Source organism: Podarcis filfolensis, assembly GCF_964270895.1.
Source record: "Podarcis filfolensis genome assembly, chromosome: 4".
Taxonomy (NCBI): Eukaryota; Metazoa; Chordata; class Lepidosauria; order Squamata; family Lacertidae; genus Podarcis; species Podarcis filfolensis.
In genome coordinates, this window is record NC_139607.1 from 3742610 (window position 1) to 3767802 (window position 25193).

The following is a 25193-nucleotide window of genomic DNA, read 5'->3' on the forward strand; positions in this document are numbered from 1 at the left end:
CAGCCTTCACATTTTATGTGAGAAACATTACTAATTAAAATGGCAGTTAAGCTGTATCAAATTACAGTCTGTAACCCCCACCCCAAAAAACTTGCTTAAGCCAAACTTTGCAAAAATACCATATTTGCTTATGCTAAAAGCCACTTAAACTGTTATTAAATGTTAGTCAAAGACAGATGGGTGTTTGAGATATAGTGCTTTTCTACTTATCCTCTGGGAAGTATGAAAATGATCATAATTTTGATGAATTGGTTAGCAAGAGTTGACCAAAAGCAACTGCTTTTGTTCAGGGTGCTTAAAATGTTTCCATGTGCTTTCATATTTATTATTTTCACCCAACACCTGCAAGTTATGTAGGTCTGTGGTGATCCCTGCTTCTACAAAGGACAGATGGGGCCGAGGCATTGCAGCATGGGTGGTGCGCTCCAAACTGCCATGCAGTGCACATGGGCCACAATTGCAGTAGGACACTCTCCCCAGCTTTGGTTTAGCTCTAAAGCTCGACATATAAAGAAGGGAAGGAGGTGCCAACCCTCTTCCACACCTATAGCTTACCTTCTTGCCTTCTTTTTACCCAAACTCTTTTTTCTTCAGCTAAACTTCAGCTAGGAGGAAGGGGAGGGGCAGCATCACTGAGGCAAGCATCACCCTCATCACGTGCATTTGTAGTAACTCTACCTTTGTGCACACCTAGGGACCTCTCCACAGAGCTAGAAACCCTGCAAGGGTGCAGGCCTTGATCACACAGATATGCTCTTATACGGATACACTTGAATATGGGCCCATAGGCCCATGTCAGACATTGTAATGAACATGCATGCGGGTATTAATTCTACATGCTTTTAACATCTGTCAAGAGCTGGGTGGGGGAAGCAGTTGGAGAGGAGGCCATGGTGTGGAGAGAAATCAGGTCCCCTCATCACCCTGCTTTAGCTGTCATTGGAAAAGACAAACAGATCTACTACCAGAACGTATCATTTCAGCTAACGTGACCATTTTTAAATCTATGTTCTATGCGCACAGAGCAATACCTCAGTAAAGAGCACATGTTTTGTCTGCAGGGGGTCTCAGTTCCAATCTCTAGCATCTCTAGATAGGGCTGGAAAGGTTCCAGTTTGAAGTCCCGGAGAGGCCAGGCTGTTTTTCTTTTGTTTTTCTTTTTTACTTTTGGAACAATTATATTCAGAACAGGAGAGTCAACACAACTATACAAACAGGGGACAAATTACATGAAAAAAATAACACTCATTGCTGCATTTAGTCCAAATTGAAACAGAGGTAGAATTCTGAAAGCCTTCAAGTAATTTTTATTTTATTTTACCAATGTGCACAAGAAAGCAACCAGCCACTGACGTATCAAACGGCCATCCAGCCACTCCTTGGGCTTTCCTCATATCGCCATCTTCTCAAGGTGAAAGTAGAAATACTCACCAGATGTAGCTAAGAGTGCTGAGGCTCCAAGGGCTGCAAGTTTGGCAGTGAACACCAAGGCATTGTGACCTGTGCCCTCGTGGTTAGGGCAGCTGCTAGCGGTATACAGGGTTCTTACTTGGGTCCTGGAGGCGTCACCCACCTTCCTCTCTGAAGGAACATTTCCATGTATGGCAGATGGTGATGGAAGTGGTTGGGAACCGTAGCCAGATAATTTGTTCAGATCCAAATCTAATTTGTTCTCTGCTGATTGCTTGGAATGGACAATGGAGATGTAAAACTCTTGCAGCGTTTGTGACAAAGAATCAGATGTAGCTCCAAGAGTGTTTCTTGCCTCATTCTTCCAGATGACTCCACTTTTCTGTTCAGGGGTTCCAGACTCAGACAGTTTGTTCTCTCAATGGTAATGGAAATATCCACATTCTGTTGTGTCAATTCCTGGCTGTGCTGAGTCTCCTCCTTATTCCCTTCATCACTTGAAGAATGGCGGGAAACACTGTGTTGTCAGCGGACAAAGTATCATCATTTTCCTCTTCTTCATAATGCTTGGAAGGTGTCCAGTTCTCATCCCAGATTTCTGTGCACATATATACTGGCTCAAGAAGTGGCACCTCAGGGTCTGAGTGTGAGCCTGATGTACCCTGGGAAAGCACTTTATTGTAGCAAGACCCTGAATCTGGTACTTCTGGAAGTCTTGTAAGGAAAGTTTTCTCTGCAGATGAATGCATGGTCCTATAATCTCAGCGCAGATGATCATGAGCCAAAGCATGGGCGCAGTCAGGATTTTTGTTGGGGGGGGGGGGTGGCAGAACCTCAGTTAGCAATTTATTTTTATTTATTTTTATTGATGGGGGGCAGCTGTCCCTCCCTGCCCCCTTGGCTACGCCTATGAGCCAAAGGTTGACTCAATATAAGGTATCTTACTATATACATAGGGACATGGGTGGCGCTGTGGTCTAAACCACAGAGCCTAGGGCTTGCCGATCATAAGGTTGGCGGTTCGAATCCCTGTGACGGGGTGAGCTCCCATTGTTCAGTCCCAGCTCCTGCCCACCTAGCAGTTGGAAAGCACATCAAGTGCAAGTAAATAGGTCCTGCTCCAGCGGGAAGGTAAACGGCGTTTCCGTGAGCTGCTCTGGTTTGCCAGAAGCGGCTTAGTCATGCTGGCCACATGACCCGGAAGCTGTACGCTGGCTCCCTTGGCCAATAAAGTGAGATGAGCACCGCAACCCCAGAGTCAGCCACGACTGGACCTAATGGTCAGGAGTACCTTTACCTTTTTACTATATACATTTGGGTAAGACAAAGTCACAGATCTCTTTGCTTCTAAATGAAAATAAAATTTAAAAAGTATGAGGATGATTGACCTGTAGCAATAGCATTGCTGTTGGCAAATGAGAAGTGAATGAGAAAAATAACCATTAAAAATGCTACTAAATTATGTGGCTTTTGAGCAAGTTAAGTTTCCCCACTAGCACCACTGGAATCTGAAATTGAAGTTCTGCTTAAGCAATTTATCTTTTCCTATTTGAACATTTGCTTGGAAGTTGAGCTGTTGTAATTAGTATTGGTACAACTGCAGTGTTTTGGTAAATTGGCCATCACTGTCTTCCCGATACAAATTGAATGCTCTGAAAATTCTGCAGCTGGGCTGACTAATTGTGATGTGCTTTTATTGCTTTTGAAAGTCAAGAGAAATGCTGAAGTACCAAGGAAGGCTATGTATTCACTGATCATCTAAGGGACAATAATGTGTTCATCGAACTTTGCTTTCTGTATCTTTTGGTAAAATACAGAAAGTAAACCTTGATTTCACATATATGTATGTTCTTTATACAGGAGATCAGCCACAGAAAATTACTCTTCTGAATTTATTATTTCCCTTCTTCATTCTTATTATCCAAGTGCTTAAGAAGTTCACTGCAAACTAGCTGAGGTTTCTTTCCTTTGATTTATTTTATTTTATTGAGGTGGGAATCCATCTTTTCTCTCTAGCAAAGAGTCAATGCTATTTAACAGACCACAATTAATTGGCCTGACTTTCTCATGGCTCAGAAGATGATCATTCTAACAATAATCCATTCTTTTCTTTGTTGCTATAATTAGGAAAGCTAGATGCACGTGAATTTATGATAGTATAAGGATTTTTAATTTACTTATTCAGAACTCTTATATGGCTCTTCCTGCATTGATTTGATACAATTGTATCTGTTGCTATTCTGCAGGCCTCGGCCCTTCAACTGAAGATCTAAGAATGATTATTATTCCAATTTAACACCCCCTGATAGAATTGCCAAGTTTCCTGAGATTTGTACCAAGAGGCTGGGAACCTCAAAGTTCAAGGATGGTGCATCGTGGGTCCCAAGGGGAGAAGCAGAGACCAGGATGACAGGGATGGCTCCACACCTGATGGGCAAGGAAGCAGAGCAAAAAAGCTAAACCATAAAGGGAGCAACACCACCTGCACGCTTTGAATGGGCTTTGTGAGGGGCTCAGGTGAAAATGGCCTTTCTGACCCCTCCTCATCCTGAGATTGTATTTGTTTGCCTGGAGACCTTCAGAAAAAATCCAGCTTCAGGTCTGATTAAACAAAAGATTCTACATTTTGTGATGTGTTCACAACAGAAGACCTGTGTGTGGGGACATACAACTGGGACGCATGTAGATGAGCACTGTAGCCAACAATATGTGGTCTTTGTAAGTTTTGTGTGTCTGTGTTGGGTCCCTGTACTTGCTGTATGTATTAATTATGTATCCAGGGTCTGCACTAACTGGTCCTTGGATTCTCTAGCCTGAAGGAAGTGCCAGGAGAAAGGACAATGTAAAGAAGCTCAAACATTGCTGGTATTTTACAAAATGTGTAATAACTTTGGCCGGGATCCAAAGTGCCATAAAACAAGTGTGAGCCCAAGGGAAATTTACATTCCTTGTTCTGAAACAGCAGTAGCTTATGCTACAAAGCAATTTGCTTCTCAAATTCAAGGGAGGTTCAAAAGCAGCTTGTGATTTGGCATGAGAGCCAGCTGCTCAAAACAATTTTGCTGGACTAGTGTGAGGCCCTTGCAAAAGCCTAAATAATTATTTACATTCCAGAATTTGAATATGCATGTTCTGTGCATAGACTCATCTTAAGCTTCAGATGAATAATTTAGTGTTGTTGAAATACTGGGTCTCCCTCTCTGAGGTCAGAGCATTCTTTCCAACCTTACCCTCCCAGAAGACATATGATTTCACTGTTAAATAACTAAATAACAATAAATACTAATTTTGCAACTGAGAATTTGTCCTGCTTTGCCAGGATGAAATTAATGAGCTGGCATGCTGCAATTCTAAGCATATTTACTCAGAAATAAGTTCCACTGAGTGCAATGAGACCTTCTCCCAGGTACCTGTGCACAGGTTTGCAGCCATGATGAACCAACTAGTAAACATTTATTTGCTCTTTCTGCCCTTCAGTTGTGGCTGCTGCTGCATCCCACCCCTAAAATAACTTTAAGTTATAGGTTAACTTTAATATTTTCTAATGTGGCTGTGGACCTCATTCCTGGCCTTTGGGGACCAGTGTGAAGCCCATCGAGGGGCCAAGGCCTTGGGGGCAATAATGAGCTGGGTACACTGAGGAGCATCTCTCTGTTCACTGGCTGGATACTGTTCTATTTTTGTATTGGATTTATCTTTGTGAGTAATGTTTTCTAAGCCTCTGGCATATGGCCCTAGCATATGGGAAGGCGGAAAAAGAATATTTTAAAACAAAAAAATGCAGATTAATATATTTTAGCACATTTTCAATATCTCACCTGCAAGTTAACTCCTCCTCCTATTTTTTTTTTGCATGATGCAGGTTGTAATAGTAATAGCAATACTACTTGTTTTGTAATAGCAGGGATCCCTCCCGGCATATCAAACACTTGTTAAACTTGCTTTTTAGCTGTTTTCTTGACTACAGGTTCTGACAGCACTTCCACAGGTCTCTGATTCTCTCCTTCTAGGCCCAGAGGAAATATGTAATACTACTTTTCATCTTGTTATGCACAATTGCAAAGGAAGGTGGAATATTAGATGTGCCCCAAAGCCCCCTTTTTACTCTTCAGTATACAATGTTGGCTGGCTGGATTTGCTTCCCTTGCAGACTTAAATACTGCAATTGATTAAAGGCTCCTTCTGTATTGAGGTAGGTTTCTCATGTGGAGCATTTTAAGCAGTTGCAACTTGATAAGGTTTAGTAACAGAAGAAGAAGAGGAAATGTTTTTGTACAGCCCAAAATCCCTCCTGCACAAAAGCAGCTCCCGTCTGCTGCGCTGAAAGGCAATTGGCACGGTGACACCTCAGTCACGTAGCCCAGCCTCCAGCTTGCCTTTTTGTCCTTGTCTCCAGAGATGGGATTCAAGAACAAGATGTTTTGTTGTTCAGGAACAAGTGAGCGTTGTGGACTGGTACTAAAATAGCAACAACAAAAACCCCTCCCCTTTAAACGGGAAATGATTTTGCCTAAGCCTTAAATGCAGTGTGTGTGTGTGTGTGTGTGTGTGTGTGTGAGAGAGAGAGAGAGAGAGAGAGAGAGAAACATTAATTATATTATATTCTTAAAGTAAATACTTTTAAGACATCAATATATTTAACAAGGCGATACTACATAGAAACAATCATAAGCGTTGTTAATGGAAACATTATTTCATTTTATAAAGCTGCCACTATTAAGAGTTTCTCTTATTTAACCATAAAGTTCACTTTTAACTAGTTCAGGTTAAATACTTCATGCTTTAGCAGATTTTGGACCAATCTGACAAAATTCTCTATAGTTTGTTACATGGTTATTGTGCCCAAGTCCTAATGAAGGATGCATCTCATATTCCCAATATTGGCAGCTGTACTTTGCGGTTTTTATATTATGAGTTTAAAGTATATTGCACTTGTTTTAATTATGACATTGATGTAACCTGCCCTGGTCCCAAAGTTGCTCTTCCAATGCACAGGTTGAGAGGAGGTGGTGGCTGCAGGTTGAGCAGCAAACACAGGTAATGCTGCATTAATGAAATAATAACCCAGGACTCAAAAAACAACCACTTTTTGGCATGACAAAATCTAAATGGTTTGCAATTTGTAGTCTAGCCAATTTCCTCCACCACCTGCTGCTGATTCCTTGGCAGGATTGTAAGATGTTCAGGTGCCTTTCAAGAAGTCAGGCAGAAAGCACTTACTGCTATTTGCCCAATAATAATCTCCCACTGATACAAACATCTAGCATCATTTCCTGCAGGCAATGCTTCAAATATTTATTTTTTTAAAAGATTGAAATCCACATTCATATCTCCCTCATTTGCACGGGACATTTAATTGTTTTTCCAGGAGCATGATTAAGGAAGCATGTGAGAGTGTAGCAGCAAAGCAGAAAACTTTGTGGTTGGGGAGAGATGTGACTTAAAGTGTATGGTACATGGACATTAATATGCAGCCCTATGACTGTGGCTTAGAATTTGAGGGGAAAACAGACTAGTATCTGATGATACTACTGAATCTTTGAGCTTTTATAATCATCTCCAAATTGGGAGAATTAATTTCAGAAATGGAAGGAGAAGTGAGAATCAGAAATGAGTTTGATCACAACTACAATTCTTTAATCTACCCACCCATCTTCTTACTGTGGGCTTGTCCACACCAGAGCAAAATATGGATTTGCACATGCCTATCACCTCATTAATGTAGGGGTGTCCACATGATGTCATCTCCATTCCAGTGTTGTTGCAGACCTCGCCTCTTCAACTGTGACTTTTCATTTATTGTTTTATCCTGGCTCTTCTGGACTTTCAAAGGATGGGGGGGGGGAAACAACTGCATTTAAAGGGGACAAGTTCTAAGAAAACACTACATTAATGGGGAGACAGTCAGGTACAATTCCCTAGAAGAAAGGATTACAACATCTGGGACTTCTTAGTTGAGAGAAAATGTGAATAACAAGGGATATGACAGACTTGTATAGTGGGCCAGGTTCAAGGTATTTGTGTTAATACACAAAACTCTAAACATCTTGGGTACCTTAGGGACCACGTGGTTCCTTATGGTCCCTCTTGATCACTGTGATCCTCTGATGGGGCATTTCTGGTGCTTCTCCAATCCTCGTGCCCCTGAGGTTCAGTTGGTCTTCATTAGGGACCAAGTCTTTAGAGGGGCATGCCCTGCCCTGTTGAACTCCCTGTCAGTAGAGGTTCAGCAGGAACCAACTTTTCCTTCCATCAGATGCCTTCAGAAAATAGGAGACTATATGGTAGTCATCTTCAAATATCTAAAGACTGTCACATGAGGGATGGACAGCTTGTATTCTCCTGCTCTGGAATGTAGGACCCAAACCAATGGATTCAGGTTCCAGGAAATAAGAATCTGACTAAACATCAGGAAAAGCTTTCTGACAGTGAGCTGTTTGACCATGGAACAGACTTCCATGAGAGATGGTGGGCTCTCCTTCCTTGGAGGTTATTAAGCAGTGGTTGGATGGCCATCTGTCATGCATATTGTACATAAAGCTACTTCAGCTTTTATCCTAGTATATTAATGTGAAGAAAAAAGGAGTGTTTGGAACTATCATGATAGTTGTGGAGGTAGAAATCGTGACATGATGGATGAAAAACCATCCTCTACCATGTCTTTGTGATACCTTCAAAGCAAGCCAAATCTGTCCCTGGACTGGAGGAAAGTTGGGTAGATGACTTCTTTAGATTGTTCAGGCTCTGTGATTCTGTAGGTGGCAGTCTTCTCTCTCTTTTGGCACAAAATCTTTAGCACTGTGCTTAATTGAAAGAAAGAAGCACCAGAGGGTTATGTTTTGGATGGTACTTTTATTTATTTATTAAATTATTTGTAGCCCTCAAACTCTGTGATCATATTGTCTGGTTTCCTGATTGCAAAATTAGGCAATTTTCAAAGCACTCATGTTCACTGCAAAGTAGCTTGCTTGCATTTGGGGTTTAACCCCACTTTTTATGAAACAGTGCAGGCACTATTTGTAACCTTATGGCTGCTGCCAACATAGAGTACAACATTTCTATTGAAAAGTTGAATCTGTCAAGGCTGCCTTCATTCAACAGTTTCATTCCCCTTGACAACAGAACATTTTGCCCTTGAATTCATATCTCATGATCAAACAGACGGCTGGCAAATATAAACAAGATGCCACAAAAGAGGCTTCGTACTGATAACATTATTTCCTATTTATCCTACCCTGAAAGGTCAGTACAACTTCTAGTCAACAAACTTCATATTTATACTGCAGTATCAGACCTGCCAACTAATTACAATAAATCAGCGAGGTGGGGTGGATCCATCCATTTATCAGTGTGCAACCCTCAAGAACTATAGCAAGTGAATGACTTCTTTGGCTTCTGGAACCTCCCCTTTGGAGTGCTTCAGGTACTATCAGAAATTCAATCCAAATGGTCAAAGAGGTCAGTCTGGAAAGTGGAAAGGGGTAAAACACCAAGATAACAATTCTTTACAGCCCAATCCCATGCATGCATCATTGGAGATATATTTAGATAGAATTGCCCATTTACTTACAGACCTCTTCAGAGCAGAGGGAAATCATTCCTTACCAGCAACTCAAGGAGAGATGTTAGGGTCATCAACTTCCTCAGTCAATCCAAGTGCATAGCTCAGTTGGTTAGAGTGTGGTGCTGATAACTCCAAGATTGCAGGTTTGATCCCCGTAATGGACAGCTGCATATTCCAGAATTGCAGGGGGTTGGCTAGATGATCCTCAAGATCCCGTCCAACTCTACGATTCTATGATAATGAGTGCATGGTGGGGTTTTTTGGAGGGAAAATAACTTTTTGCCCAGGCAGGCACATTTTGGGACCCATGAGAGCAGCAAAATAACAAGACAGTAGAACAGTGATGGGATAAAATCAGGCCATATTTATCTGACTGTCTGTCTATCTATCTATCTATCTAGTCCAGAGTAGTAGAGTGGCCAAACTTACATTTTCATGTGTAAGCAATATGTAGTGGAAGAGAAACACAGAGACATGCAACTGCAAGATTTGTGTTTTCTTCAGAGCAGCAGCAATGACATAATCTGCTGGAGTGTCAGGATAATTGGTATAGCTTCCTTGCTCTTGCAAGAGAATGGGGTGGTAACATGGCTTTCACATTTTGCTACTGCTTGTGACAGATCCACACAGAAGAAGTTTGAGAATAAGGAAAATAATTTTAAGGCTGGAGACTTCCTATGTGAATCAGCAGCATCTCCCTTTCTTTATCCAGTGACAGACAGATGCCAGAACAGAGTGTCCGTGCTCACATGGAAATTTGTGTCACTTTGATACTGTTTTGCAAATGTCCTATAAGCATTTTCACTTGACCAGACTTTTGTAATGATACATCATACACATTGATGTTGTCCATCTTATTATGTATCTTAGCTGCATATGAATGTTGGACTGGAGAGGATTGGAGATATATTTCTTCGCTGTTCATTTTCTTCTGGATATAAACATATTTTTTAACTTTGGCTATTGCACTACAAATCAGCCCATACTGAGCCGATCTACCTTTCAGTGTTTGAGCCAGTAAGGTGAGGGTTACATCTCCATGCAGTGTCTTTTCCTCACTCCTATTTTATATTAGAAACAACAAGTAATCCCTAGACACATTCACCTTGGTTTTTTGTATCCCTGACTGAATTAGTGGTCTATTCCTGCCTAAATAGCATCATCTGTCTAAGGAGTGGAGGCATTGTACCAGAACATGTTCACTTAATTGAAAAATGTTACCTTGATTTTCCTATGTCTTAGTGTAATCACCCAACCACACCTTTTAATTTAACTACAATCATTTTAATCAGGTTAGAAGGATAACAATGTAGTTGTGGCTAAATAGCCAATATTGAGGGGATCCATTATTCTATGATATGTTGAGCCTCATTTCATTGATAACCAAAGAGAGAGTGTAACCTATCTCATTCTTTGCTGTTCTTTTTTTTAACTCTTGGACAAAAAGCGTGTTTGTTCTGTAAGTGTAATGGCACCACATGCACTGAAAGAGCCAGCTGTTACACAAAGAAAAAGAAAATGCTAACTCTCTGCACCATGACTGATAGTTACTGAAACTGGTTTTCCTACCCAGGGTAAGTTGCACCAGTGATGATACCATTTCAACAAAAATTTTACCATGCATTTCTTAGGGTTGCCATATCTTGAAGAGCAAAAAAGAGGACAGCCAGAGCCGCTGCCAGCCAGAGCCAGGGAAAAAGACTTGCAGGGGTGGACGTACAGGGCTGCTGCCACTACCTGCACACCTCTTTTCAGCCTGTTCAGGCTGGCAGCAGCCGCAGTGTGCGGAGCATCCCAAGCCTGAGTCTGAGCCCAAGCTTAAGCCCGAGCCACTAAAAAAACCCCCAGTCCCCCCAAATCCTAGACATTTCCTTTAAAATGTAAAAAAAAAACTGCCTGGATGGGCATGTTGGCTCCCCAAAAGTGGACATGTCTGGGTTTCCCCAGACATATGGCGCCCCTCACAACAACAGATCTGGAATATCAGGTAATGCCTAGCATCCAGTAGAGGTAGTTTGTGAGCAGTGGTGGACCTTAGGGACTCCAATTTCATTGGTGGCCTGTGCAATTCAGCTATCCTCCCCACCTCTCACCTTCCATTTTACATAGTTGCAGCACCCCCTGCAGCACTCCTGAGGCTCTGCGCCCAGTGCAGCCAAACCAGTTGCATTTCCCTAACTCCCCCTCTGCTTGTGTGTGTGGCTCCTGCCCTGCTTCCCTCAAAGGTGGTGGAGGCAGCAAAGGGCTTTATAGGGCTCAGATGTTTTTCCTCTCCTCAGTCAACCAGTGTTTCTGTAGGCTTTAACTCCAAAGCCACTTTTAGTAGCAATGGTCCCCATGAGCCCAGGCAGTACTAAAGGTGAATTTCTCTTCTGGACAGAGTGAAAACTATTGGTCTGTACCAGTTATTTTTGAGGAACACTTGTTTCTTTTCATGAACTTGTCTGCCAATGGACCTCTGTTCATTGCAGATGAGTCAAGGTATGCTTTTAGGCCTGTTGAACTCCACTGTGTCCTTGCATGGATGAGGACACACCCTGCAACTGTACAATGCAGGGGAAGATTAGCAGCAGAAGGCAGGCTGTCTCTCAGGGAAATTTCTGTCTTTGTACTGAGCTTTTCCATGAAGAACCCCAGATAAATTTCTAAGGAAACGTCAGGTTCCTGCTGACCAAACAGCATTCTGCTCACACAATGGGATTTCACCTTACTTTTCTCTTCTTGAACCGCCTCAGATCTGCTCCAGAGTGTCCCTCAGCCTTCTGAAGACTTTGAGCATGCCCAAGGGACTTCAAGGGAGAGGAGGGAATGCTCTGTTGTGCAAATGCAAGTCTGTTGTGCAGTGGAATGCAGCCCACAGTGAGAACTAGTGGTATATATGGCTTCCGGAGGCGGCGCCATCGGCAATGGCGGATTCCCTCTAGTCTTGAGGGAGTAGCTCTGCGGAAATCGGGTCTTGCCGCTACGGCGAAGCGGGGACCCCTTCGAAAATCACAGGCGGGAGAAGCCTGTGACCGTGGGACTTGGCGGGCACCCTTAGTGCCCCCCCAATTTGCGAGGGAACCCTGTAAAGAGTTCCGGAGTGAAACGGGGAGTGTGGCGCGGTGCTGAGAGTCAACTGCTTCTTCCGTGGAGTGAAGCCGCGCAGCTGTTGCCGGAGAGCGCTGACCTTTTTCCTGTGACAATTCGGCTACTAAACAACTACCCGTGAGTAGGTCAAGTTTGAAGATTGGGGAATTTAAGGGGAAAAAGGACTAATTTGGCACTGAAGCGGGAAGGTGTAAACAGGAAGTCCGCCTTCCGTTTTCTGTAAATAGATCAAAGCAAGACTGTCTAAGCTAAGACCTTGAAAATCGCATTGAAAAAGACTCAAATCCTAACATCAATTAAAAGAGAACTCTCTCCCTGAGGTGCAGGAGAGGGGAGGGAGAAGGGGAAGTATTTTTTTGCCTGCAAAAAAAAGAAGAGAGAAAGGGAACAAAGACCACCACTTAATCCCTGGGAATGGACTGTCAAGGGACAATAGAACTGCTGTATTGTTAATCGCGCTGTTAAAGGATAATGCAACTTTTTGACAGCTAACTCTGTAAGAGAGATACTTTGACTCTTCAAGCATCAATAACTTGGGGCAGAAGGTGAACTCAAATACAGAATCTATTGAGAAACTGCTGCAGGAATCTACTTTGAACCGAAAAACAGCTGAAGAAGCCAAGGAAAAAGTATTGGCTGTAGAGGAAAAGATACCACCGATATGTAGGCAGCTTGAGGACCACAAGTCATTGCTGTCTATGATTGAATTAAAAGAAAAACAGACAAATCTAAGGATCAGGGCTGTTCCTGAACTTGAGAAAGATAGTTTGAGTAACTTTCTTACACAGGAATTTGCAGACTTTTGGAACCTGGATGATAAACAAGACTTCAAGATAGTGAGTGCTTTCAGACTTGGAAGAGGAGGGAGAAAGAACAGAGCGAGAGACTGTTTGATTACCCTCCAATCAAAAGAGGAGAGAGACAAAATACTGAGTCTGCACTTCCAGAATACCTTGGAAATAAATGAATCAAGAGTGGAGATATTTAAGGATATCCCGAAATATCTTTTGGACCTTAGGTCTAACTACGGAGATTTGGTGGCCCTGCTGAGAGGAAACAGAACCATTTTTAGGTGGGAATTCCCCCAAGGCCTATCTTTTACCTTTAAAGGGAAAAAGTTTAAAATAAGATCAGTGGAAGATAAAGAAAATTTTTTGAGAGAACACGAAGAAGACCTGCAAAAAGAAGCTGAAGAAGAGCCAAAAGCTTTAAAACCAGGAATACAAGGCATAGTACCACTACCTTTGGGATTGGACAAGCTAGAGAAAGTGATACCACCGTCAGAACAAGAACAATTCTTGGGAGCAGTTGGAGGAGAAGCAAAATAAATACACCATGTCTCTGCACCTATTAAGTTGGAACATTCATGGATTTAATTCCCCGGAGAAAAGGAAGAAAGTCTTTCATTTATTGAAAAAGGAACAATACAAGGACTTGATTTGTTTACAGGAAACACATGTGATAAGGCTACATAGGAAAGTATTGATTAATAAAAGATTGGGCCAAGAGTTTATCTCATCGGACAAGGTCAAAAAGAGAATAGTTATTTATGCAAAAGAGAGCCTATCACCGAAATTTGTTTTTAAAGATGATCAAGGAAGATTTGTGACAATCGAAATTCAGACACAAGGAGAAAATTTTTTGATAGTAGTATATGCACCGAATGAGGGGAAATCTGAATTTTTTAAGAAGCTGCATGAGACATTGTTAGACTATATGGATTACAACATTATCATGATGGGAGATATGAACGGAGTGGTATCTACAAACATGGACAAGTCGCAGAGACAGGTAGTTACAAAGGATGGCAGACTACCAAAAACCTTTTTTGAATTGACTGACAATATGGATTTGATTGACATTTGGAGAACTAAGAATCCCTTGGCTAGAGAGGGAACCTTCTTTTCTGAAGCCAAAATGACATGGACAAGAATTGACCAAATCTGGATAACTAGAGGACTGGCACCTAAGACTCGAAAAGTGGGAATTTGCCCTAAAACTTGCTCCGACCATAATGCTGTGAAAATGGAGATGAAGCTAACACCAACCGGTTCCTTCAGATGGAGGATGAATGACACCTTGTTTAGAGATCAAGAGGTTATCAAGAAGGCCCAAAAAACCTTGAGAGACTATTTTGAGATAAATTTGAACACCACTATTGAAAAAAGAGTAATCTGGGACGCAAGTAAAGCAGTTATGAGGGGGTTTCTGATTCAACAGAATGCAATAAAGAAGAGAGCTCAAAATGAGAAAAAAGATAAAATTTTGGAAAAAATAAAAGAGGGTGAGAAGAAACTGAGAGTGAAACCAAAGTCACAAGAGATTCTGAGAGATATAAAGTTATATCAAGTGCAATATATGAAGATGATGAATCAGGAAATCGAATGGAAAATTAAACAAATGAGACAAAGGACATTTGAATCGGCTAATAAATGTGGAAAATTGTTAGCCTGGCAAATGAAAAAAAGACAAAAGCTCAATACTATTACCAATTTGGAAGTGGAAGGAAAGAACATTCAGAATCCAGTGGAAATTAGAAAATGCTTCCAGAGGTACTTTAAACAGTTATATACACAAGGGCCACAGAAAGAGTTTGATTTAGACCAATTCTTAAAAACAAATGGACTACAAAAAATCTCTCAAGAAAACAAGTTAATGTTGAACCATAAAATTACAGAACAGGAGGTAGAAGGTGCCATTCAGAATATGCAGTTGGGCAAATCTCCAGGGCCGGATGGCCTAACCTCAAAATATTATAGATCCTTGAAGGAGTGGATAATGCAACCACTAAAGGAGGTTTGTAATGAAATTTGGGGGTGGGGGGGAGAGCGCCAGAGTCGTGGAAGGAAGCTTATATTACGCTTATACTGAAAACTGAGTCTGAAAAGACACAACTTAAGAACTACCGCCCCATATCCCTGCTCAATGTGGATTATAAAATATTTGCTGATATTTTGGCTAAAAGATTGAAGAAAGTATTAGTGGAAGAGATACACAAGGACCAAGCCGGCTTTCTCCCAGGTAGACACTTGTCTGACAACACGAGGAATATAATTAACATTTTGGAGAAGTTGCAAGTGAACATTAATACTAAAGCAGTTTTAATCTTTGTAGATGCGGAGAAAGCCTTTGATAATATTTCTTGGAGTTTTATGAAGAAAAATCTTCAGGGGATGGGGGTTGGTCAAGGGTTTGAAAATGGTATAAGTGCAATCTATTCAGAACAAAAGGCTAAACTAATTGTTAATAACGTGGTGACAGAGGAATTTAAGATAGAGAAAGGTACACAACAAGGCTGCCCAATTTCCCCATTGCTTTTTATTTCGGTCCTGGAGGTTTTGCTAAATATGATTAGAAGGGACCGTCTGATTAAAGGTATACAGGTCGGAGCCAAACAATACAAACTGAAAGCTTTTGCAGATGACTTAGTATTGACGTTACAGGAGCCAGAATCTAGTACTAAAAGAGTATTAGAACTGATTCAAGAATTTGGTCATGTGGCAGGATTCAAGTTGAACAAGTTAAAAACCAAAGTTCTTGAGAAAAATTTAACACCGATTGAGATAGAGAGGTTTCAGAAGGAGACAGGTTTAACATTGGTCAAGAAAGTAAAATACCTGGGGGTTAATATGACTGCTAAGAACTTAAACTTATTTAAAGACAATTATGAGAAATGTTGGTCAGAAGTGAAAAAGGACTTAGAAATATGGTCAAATTTGAAGCTTTCCTTGTTGGGTCGAATTGCTGTTATAAAGATGAATGTATTGCCAAGAATGTTATTTTTGTTTCAATCATTGCAAATTTTGGACAAAATGGACTGTTTCAAGAAGTGGCAGAGAGACATTTCTAGATTTGTCTGGCAGGGCAAGAAGCCCAGAATAAAATTTAAAATATTAACTGATGCAAAGGAAAGAGGTGGATTTGCCCTGCCAGACCTTAAACTGTATTATGAATCAGCAGCATTCTGCTGGTTGAAAGAATGGCTGCTTCTTGAGAACACAGACATTTTGGATCTAGAAGGTTTTAATAACGTTTTTGGGTGGCATGCATATTTATGGTACGACAAGGTTAAAGCACATAAAGCATTTAAAAACCATATTGTCAGGATAGCATTGTTTAATGTCTGGATAAGATATAAAGACTTACTTGAAAATAAAACCCCAAGGTGGTTGTCACCGATGGAAGCAAAGGCTCAGAAAAAGCTCAATATGGAGGCCAAATGGCCGAAATATTGGGAAATTCTGGAACAAGAAGGAGACAAATTGAAATTGCAGAGTTTGGAGAAATTAAAAGACGAAGTGCGAGACTGGCTTCACTATTATCAAATAAGGGAGGCTTATAATTTGGACAAAAAAAATGGCTTCCAGGTGGAAAAATCAAAATTGGAAACAGAGCTGTTAGATCCCCAAACTAAGATACTTTCAAGAATGTATAACTTGCTGTTGAAATGGAATACGCAGGATGAAACGGTTAAATCTGCTATGATTAAATGGGCGCAAGATGTTGGACATAACATTATGTTGGCTGACTGGGAACAGTTGTGGACCACAGGTATGAAATTTACGGCATGTAATGCCTTAAGAGAGAATATTATGAAAATGATATACAGGTGGTACATGACACCAGTCAAGCTTGCAAAAATCTAACATTTGCCCGATAATAAATGTTGGAAATGTAAAGAAAATGAAGGTACATTCTTTCACCTTTGGTGGACGTGCCCAAAGATTAAGGCTTTCTGGGAAATGATCTATAATGAAATGAAAAGGGTATTTAAATATACCTTCCTGAAGAAACCAGAGGCCTTTCTCCTGGGCATAGTCGGCCAATTGGTGCCAAAGAAGGATAGAACTTTCTTTATGTATGCTACAACAGCAGCAAGAGTACTCATTGCAAAGTATTGGAAGACACAAGATCTACCCACCCTGGAAGAGTGGCAGATGAAGGTGATGGACTATATGGAACTGGCGGAAATGACTGGCAGAATCCGAGACCAGGGAGAAGAGTTGGTGGAAGAAGATTGGAAGAAATTTAAAGACTATTTGCAGAAATATTGTAAAATTAATGAATGTTAAAATGATGTTGGATTGAAATTAAGTGGCATTAGCAAAAAGGCCAATAAGAATATGTAAAAATGGATTGATAATGGATGAAAATATATAGTTATAATATGTTAAGACATAGAGTTAAGATAAATGAAAGAGGGTAAGGATTTGCTGAACTGACTATGTGAACGGGAATACAAAAAAGGGAGGTGTGAGGAGGTCATGGAAATAAGCAAATGAGCTTAAAGATATGGAGAAAAAAAGGATTTGTTTTAAACTTTTTTTTACTTAATTTTTTCTCTTGTTTTTGTATTTTGTATTTTCTTTTTTTCTATGCATTTTTGTATTTTTTTGTATTTTTTTCTTCTTTCTTTTCTTTTCCTCTTGCTTTCTTTTTACTTTGTAAATTCCTGTTTTTTGTGAAACTTTAATAAATATTTTATATATATAAAAAAGAGAACTAGTGGTATATATCATGCTGCTTATTCCACTGTCCCCCCCCCTCATGTAATGAACTCTGTAACCTATCCATGGCATTGCTGCATTTCGTTCTCTCCCAAGGTAACCACTAGCAACATTCACATCAGATATTTTCTGGATCCCACCCCCAGTATCATTGACTAAAAAGCACACTATTAAAAACACATTCAAGCAATGACTATGTGAGCTAAAGGCATGTCTGAAAGCAGCTTAAATGTGCACCTAACAACTTTAATGGGATTTTTAAATTTTATTTTGCATTGGCATGAAATCCAGGGTATGGTCCATTCTAGATGTGTGAGAAGGATGTAAAGGTCAAGATAATAATTCTGATATGTCTCCTAGCCAGTAGTGAACTTATTTTTTCCTGACTGCTGTGCTGGCAAATGCGATGTGACAGAGTTAACTATTTCCTCAGGGCCACGCTTATGGTGTTTTGTAAATTAATGCAGAACATTAGTAGACATGGCAACCTTTTATGGAAGAAGTAGTTGCATTAACCTAATGGTGTAATGAATAACAGAGCAAAGAACCTCCTTCTGTTATTAGGAGATAACACACCAGGAAAGATTTTTTTTTAAAGAAAGTAGCAGAAAACATTGCAGGTAGAATCTGGTGGATGTTAGTTGAAATCCACTGAACTAGAATAATGGCTTTGGAAAATGTTGAGGAGATTTTGGGAAATTTCCCTGAAACACAGCTTGTCCATTTTCCACCGCTGCCACCACCAACCAAAGGTCTATCTATTCCAGTATTTTGTTTTCACTGTGGCCAACTAGAAACCCCAAGCAGTACATGGTCCCACTCACATTCTCCTGCTCGTATTCAGAGGTGATTCTGCCTTAATTATATATAGCCATCACGACTAGTAGCCGTTGATGCTCCAGTCTCTCCTTTCAATGTGTACTAGAAAGGATACTGGGTGTACGGTCAGGAGTGCACTGAACTGCACTCTTACTTCATGCCTAGTGACAAGCTTTACAAAAGCACCTTACTTGAATGGATTGTGTGTCCTACAATAGCCTCTAGAAATCTTGACATGCAGTGGGTTTGTGGCAATGTGTGTGTGTGTGTTTGTGAACAGCTGTTTTTCCACATATAAATCAATGGGGAAGTGATTCCTTATTTGAAAATACTGAATCAGGGTACACAGGCAAATGCTTTCTTTGGATGAATCCGATCACATGGGCAGGGTCTACTCCTATAGGACTTGATGTGTGGAAGCTTCATTTGATGTTCAGAGTTCTACCTGCAGCAAAAGATAGGGCTGAAACCTACCTTTCAGGCCTACTGGCGTATTCTGTTGTTGTTTAGTCGTTTAGTCGTGTCTGACTCTTCATGACCCCATGGGCCAGAGCACGCCAGGCACTCCTGTCTTCCACTGCCTCCCGCAGTTTGGTCCAACTCATGCTGGTAGCTTCGAGAACACTATCCAACCATCTTGTCCTCTGTTGTCCCCTTCTCCTTGTGCCCTCCATCTTTCCCAACATCAGGGTCTTTTCCTGGGAGTCTTCTCTTCTCATGAGGTGGCCAAAGTCTTGGAGCCTCAGCTTCACAATCTGTCCTTCCAGTGAGCACTCAGGGCTGATTTCCTTCAGAATGGATTGGTTTGATCTTCTTGCAGTCCATGGGACTCTCAAGAGTCTTCTCCAGCACCAGAATTCAAAAGCATCAATTCTTCGGCGATCAGCCTTCTTTATGGTCCAGCTCTCACTTCCATACATCACTACTGGGAAAACCATAGCTTTTACTATACGGACCTTTGTTGGTAAGGTGATGTCTCTACTTTTTAAGATGCTGTCTAGGTTTGTCATGGCGTATTCTAGGCTATTGCAATATTTATATGAAATGTGCTGCATCTGGACAGGTCTAAGGAAGTTGAGTTGATGAGAACAAAATGAAACCTGCATTTACACTCTCAATGGTGGAAACTTGTATCCCTTGCTTATGTTTCTCTGTAAAGGTTACATGCCACCCCAATCTCCACAAGTGGTGAGAGGTCCCAGAGGTTCCAGGTGCACTTACCAGGGTCTGTGTTCCCTTTTGGGACAATAAGGCACAGCAGAGACTGTGGTGTCTTTATGAAATATGGTTTTATTGACTTATATATACAACCAGCACCTAGATGGAGGGATTGCGGAGCATTCACATCCTACGAGGCCTGGCTTCCCCCTTAAGGGCATCAATGGATTTAAAGGACAGCAAAATGCCGCACTCTGTGTCTTTTGGTTCCAGCCTGTCCCTCCTTCTCCTTGCTGCTAGCCAGCTCCAAGGACCTTCCCATAGCCTACATCATTCAAAGTTGAAACCCTAGATCTGTCCTCTGCCTCTTCGCACTAGCACCCGGCAAAGAAGGGGCCCCACTCCTCCTTGCCTGGCAGTCTTGCCTACTGATGGTTTCCTGCAGGGCCCATCACTAGCCTTGGTCCCCTGCTAATGGCCCATTGGAGCCAACTCCGAGAAGACAAGGTTCCTTTGCCCCCCCCAATAAAATATTTGAGGAAGCCACCCCCCCCAAGTCAATAGGTATTGTCATTCAAATGGTGTGTGCGTGTCACATCTTATAATAGATTATGCTGGGTGGGGCTTACTTGCCCCCCAATTTTATTCAGGTTGGCACCCCTGCTTGCAACAGCCCATCCAGCAACTCTGCCGAGGTGGCTTGCTTCATTAGCAGAACTAAATCCAAGGAGTTGTGGAACCCAGGAATTTGGGTGTATCTGCACACCCCCAACACCCACAACAGCACTATATCAATAATAATATGAACTAATGTGCAAGGTTTATTTGTTTTTTGTTTTTTTAAATTAGCCTCCTAGCCATCACATAGTGGAAATATGATGCAACAAGAAGATAAGGACTTGATTAACATTTGCAGGCTGCTGTGCCACAATAAAAAGTACAGCCAAGTTTCACTGTCAATGCCAGTCCTATACACACTTTTATGGAGTAAGCCCCATTGAGATCAATGGAGTTTTCTGCTGAATATATAGGATTATACTGTTAACTTCTCAAAACTGAAATAAAAAAGCTATTCAAGGAAATTGAACTTCTCACTGTAGTGCACTTTGCTTCCATTTAAAGCACTCAATTTGATTTATCTATTTGAAATGGAAATAATATTTGTCAAACAGTCCTGAGCTGGCCAATAAATTGTTATGTTTTCTGCACGGTAATGATGCACAAAGAGAGCATCTGGATAGTAATATCCAATAGAGAATGAATAAAAATTGAAACCTGTCCAAGGAAGAGAAAAAGGGTTTTGATAGCTTCTCATGATAACAATTTTATGGATAGAATTATGGCCATCGAATGAAGCTATATATATGATGTCCCATACAGAACATGTTTCAGAACAGACATTGAAACTTGCCTCTGAGTCAAGAAAATAGGCTTTTTGACTACTGGTGTTTCTTAGATGCAAGACATATGTAAATTTTAAAGTGTCAAAATTAAACAAAACATTAACTTCAATATGAGAGAGCACAATTTCGTAATTATTGGAGCTGTGTGGGGACCTTCTGCCCCCAATGGATATCTCTGAGGCTATCTGCTGACAATGATTTTCTTTGGAGGAGAAAGTGGAAAGTATATGAAAAATGTTACATCTATGAGCAGAATGCTGAGCTCATGCTTGCTCCCTTTCAGAAAAAAATCCTGCAATCTTACACCCACTTGACTGGAAATAAGCAATCTTGAACACAAAGGGGCTTCTGAGTACATGTGTATAGTATTGTACTGTTAGGTTGCTGTTTCCTTCTCATTCTGATGCTACATTTTCCAGATCATATTGCTCTCTCTGCCTGGCTCAGCATTGTTGTTCTGAGGTGGAAGAGCAGCACATGCATGCTCATTGTATGTATAAAATGTCAGACAGGCTGTCCATGTGTGTACGATTCATCTCTATTTTTAATATGGGGATAATATGTAGATTGGGTCTTTGTGCGTACAGTCTGGTCAGTGTAATGGGCTGGATGAGGATGAAGAAATTGAAACTGAATCCTGATAAACTGGAGATGTTGTGGTTTGGTAATTAAGTGGGATTGCACTCTCCTTGAAGGAGTAGGTAAATAGTCTGAGAGTGCTTCTTCCCTACCCCAACTCCCAATTTTTAAAATTGATATCTTTGCAACATGTTTTTAATTAAATAACACAGAGAGAAAATATTTCATACAGGATCAGATCAGAATCATGTCAAGATATGTCACAATCAGGCACAACAAGATGGCATGTGATTTCCAGCAATGGGTATTCGGAGGCATACGGCCTCCAGCGATAGAGGTAAAATATAGCCATCATGGCTAGCAGCCGCTGATAGCCATATCTTCCATGAATGCTTGAACTGTGTAATCCTCTTTGAAAGTCATCCCGGTTGGTGGCCCTCCCTGCCTCTTGTGGAAGTGAGTTCTGTACTTCAACTATAGAAATCACTCCTTCCTTGGAGGGTTTTAAGCAGAGGTTGGATGGCCATCTGTCATGGTTCTTTTCATTGAGATTCCTGTGTTGCAGAGGGTTGGACTAGATGACCCTTGGGGTCCCTTCCAACTCTACAATTCTATGATTCTATTCACCATGGGAAGTAGTATTTTCTTCTAACTGATGTGTCTTCTGTGCTTCTTTTGTCTGTGCTGAATCTTCAGCTTCGTTGGCTGTCTTTAAGTTCTAGTCTTATGAGAGAAGGATAAAACTTTTCTCTATCCAGTTTCTTCGCACCATGCCTTATTTTAGACATCTCTATCATGCCCTCTCTTTCTCCCCTTTTCTCTAAACAAAAAAGCCCTAATTATTATAACATTTCCTCATAGCGGAGTTGCTCCACCCCCTTGATTATGTTGGTTGCAGTGAACCCTTTTCACCTTTGCAATATTCTTTTGAGGGGAGGGGACCAGAACCGTACACAGAATTCCAAGTGCACTTGCACCATAAATTTGTATAATGGCATAATGATATTGACATTTTTATTTCTTAATGATCTCAAGCATTGCATTCATCCTTTACCAACAGCTGCCCCATACTGGGTCAACATAACTCAACCCGTTGATCACTGTCAGTTCAGAAAGACAGCAGGTTCTGCAGGTGAACTTGTGAACTTTGTGTTCTTTCTGGCTGGGTGGTAAAAACCTATTGAGAATGGAGCAGGGGTATTCATTGATGGTGCCCCAATGTTGGAATGCCTTCCTAGGATAAGCAGAGCATCACGTTCATTTTTCAGAGAAAATATTTTTCTGTTATGTGGAGTATCTTTGTGATGATGGAATAATGGCCTTCAAAGTTGAGCCTGATATAAGGAAGGAACTCACCTCATTTTCTAGGTTCAGGGAAGGATTTATCTTATCCCTGATGCAGTGCTGGGCTCTGGCACCACTCTGAAGTTTGGTGTGACGCTAGGAACATAATGTCATGCATTAATATTACACAAAGAACAAGATCTAAGACCAGGCATATGCAAATAAAAAGGGTGCAGCCCTACTAATTGGGCTTGCTGTGTCCTTTAGGGTGCCCACTGAATTCCATAGAAAGAAGTAAATTGGTTTAATATGGACAAGGTGAGAAAGACAGAAAAATCTGTGCCTGTCCCCAGGCACCATGATCACCAAGAACAGGGGCAAGCCCCCGTCCCTGTGCATGCCTTTATCTTCTCCCATATAACTGAATGGCTACTCTGCTCATCTACTGTGGATGGGAAATCAAGTGCTGTACTTACAGGCAACAAAATCAATTGTTGGTTGGAGTCCCAAGGAGTGCAATTTTATCTTGTATTTTTATTCTGTGAACCGCCCTGAGATCTATGGATGAAGAGCAGTATATAAATTTAATAAATAATAAGATAATAAAAAATTATCTCACACAAAGACACTTTGCATCTATCAGTGAGCCTATGCATTACAGAGGTCCTGCTTCCACACATTCTTCACCCATCACAGTGATAAACACTTTGCTAGCTATTTGTCATATGTTCATCTCTTATGGTTCTGCTCCTGACTTAAGATTCTGCAGCAGGTGCTAGTTCAACACGAATGCATATCACTTCTATTCAAAATAAAGATGTGGCTGCTGAACCTTGTGTTTTCCAGCTCTTCTGTGCAGAAAGAATGAATCAGACAGCTGTTTCAACCTCTGCCTTTTTATTGGCAACACTAGATTGTCTCATTCTATAGCTGGTGAACTGGCACCAATAAACTGAGAGGTTAAAAGAACATCCTTGAGGGGAAATTGTCAATGATCTCAATGATATGTAACATAACAGAACATGGTGGGGTTATTAGGCTTTGTTCCAGGGACATTCTCTGTAGTCTGACTGCTCAGAAGATCTTCCAGATCTGATAATTCACAAATGAGAATATTTCCCAATCAAATTAAAATTAGTAGAAATCCCAACTTTGTGGGTGGAACACTGCAAAATGTTTGCAAAAAACCACAAACTATCTGAAATAGAAAAATTGCATGTTGTGGGCATTGTACGAATACCTTTTCAGCTGAAAATATGCTGGAGATAAACAGGCCTTTCTCAGGTTCTAGTTTCCAGCTGCCCAAGGCAGAGGGATGGAGAACCTCAGGCTTCAGGGTCTCTGTCTGGCCCTTGGACTTGACCCAAGTCATGGCCTCTCTCCTGGGCTCACTCCTCCCTGGCTCTGCTTCACTCCTTTGCAAGACTGAAATGTGACTTGAACTGTAATCATGCCTTTTGCTTGCCCTGGGCAGAGTTTGCGTACAATAACGTGCTTCATGCTTCAATGCATCAGACCCCCTTTTTCGCCAGTTATGGATACCATCCTTGCACCTTCCCATCCCCGGCTGACACCCTGTCGGTGCCGGCAGCAGAAGACTTCGTAGAAGAACTGTCAGCAATCCAGAGTTTACTAAATGAGCATTTGGGCTGTGCTAAGGAGTCTATAAGGGACGCGGGTGGCGCTGTGGGTAAAACCTCAGTGCCTAGGATTTGCCGATCGTATGGTCGGCGGTTCGAATCCCCGCGGCGGGGTGAGCTCCCGTCGTTTGGTCCCAGCTCCTGCCCACCTAGCAGTTCGAAAGCACCCCTAAGTGCAAGTAGATAAATAGGTACCGCTTTATAGCGGGAAGGTAAACGGTGTTTCCGTGTGCTCGCCAGAGCAGCTTCGTCACGCTGGCCACGTGACCCGGAAGTGTCTCCGGACAGCACTGGCTCGCGGCCTCTTAAGTGAGATGAGCGCACAACCCTAGAGTCGGACATGACTGGCCCATACGGGCAGGGGTACCTTTACCTTTTTACCTTTAAGGAGTCTATAAGAGATCAGCCAATGCTCACCTACAACCTGGCAGTGAGATGAAGATGGGAGATCAGGTGTGGCTGTCAACATGTGATTTGCCACAAAAGGGCAGATGCAGGAAACTAGAACCTCAGAGAGTGGGCCTGTTTGAAGTGATAGACCAGATCAATCCTTTAACTTTCAGGCTCTGATTGCCTGTATCCATGAAGATTAATCCCATCTTCCACAGATCAGTTTTGTCACCAGTTGTGCCTGCACACCCTTACCAGGCACCTAGACAATCTCCTCCACCTCCTTTCGTGGTAGAAGGAGAGGAAGAGTATGAAGTAGAGCAAATTCTAGACTCTCAACTGTGAAGAA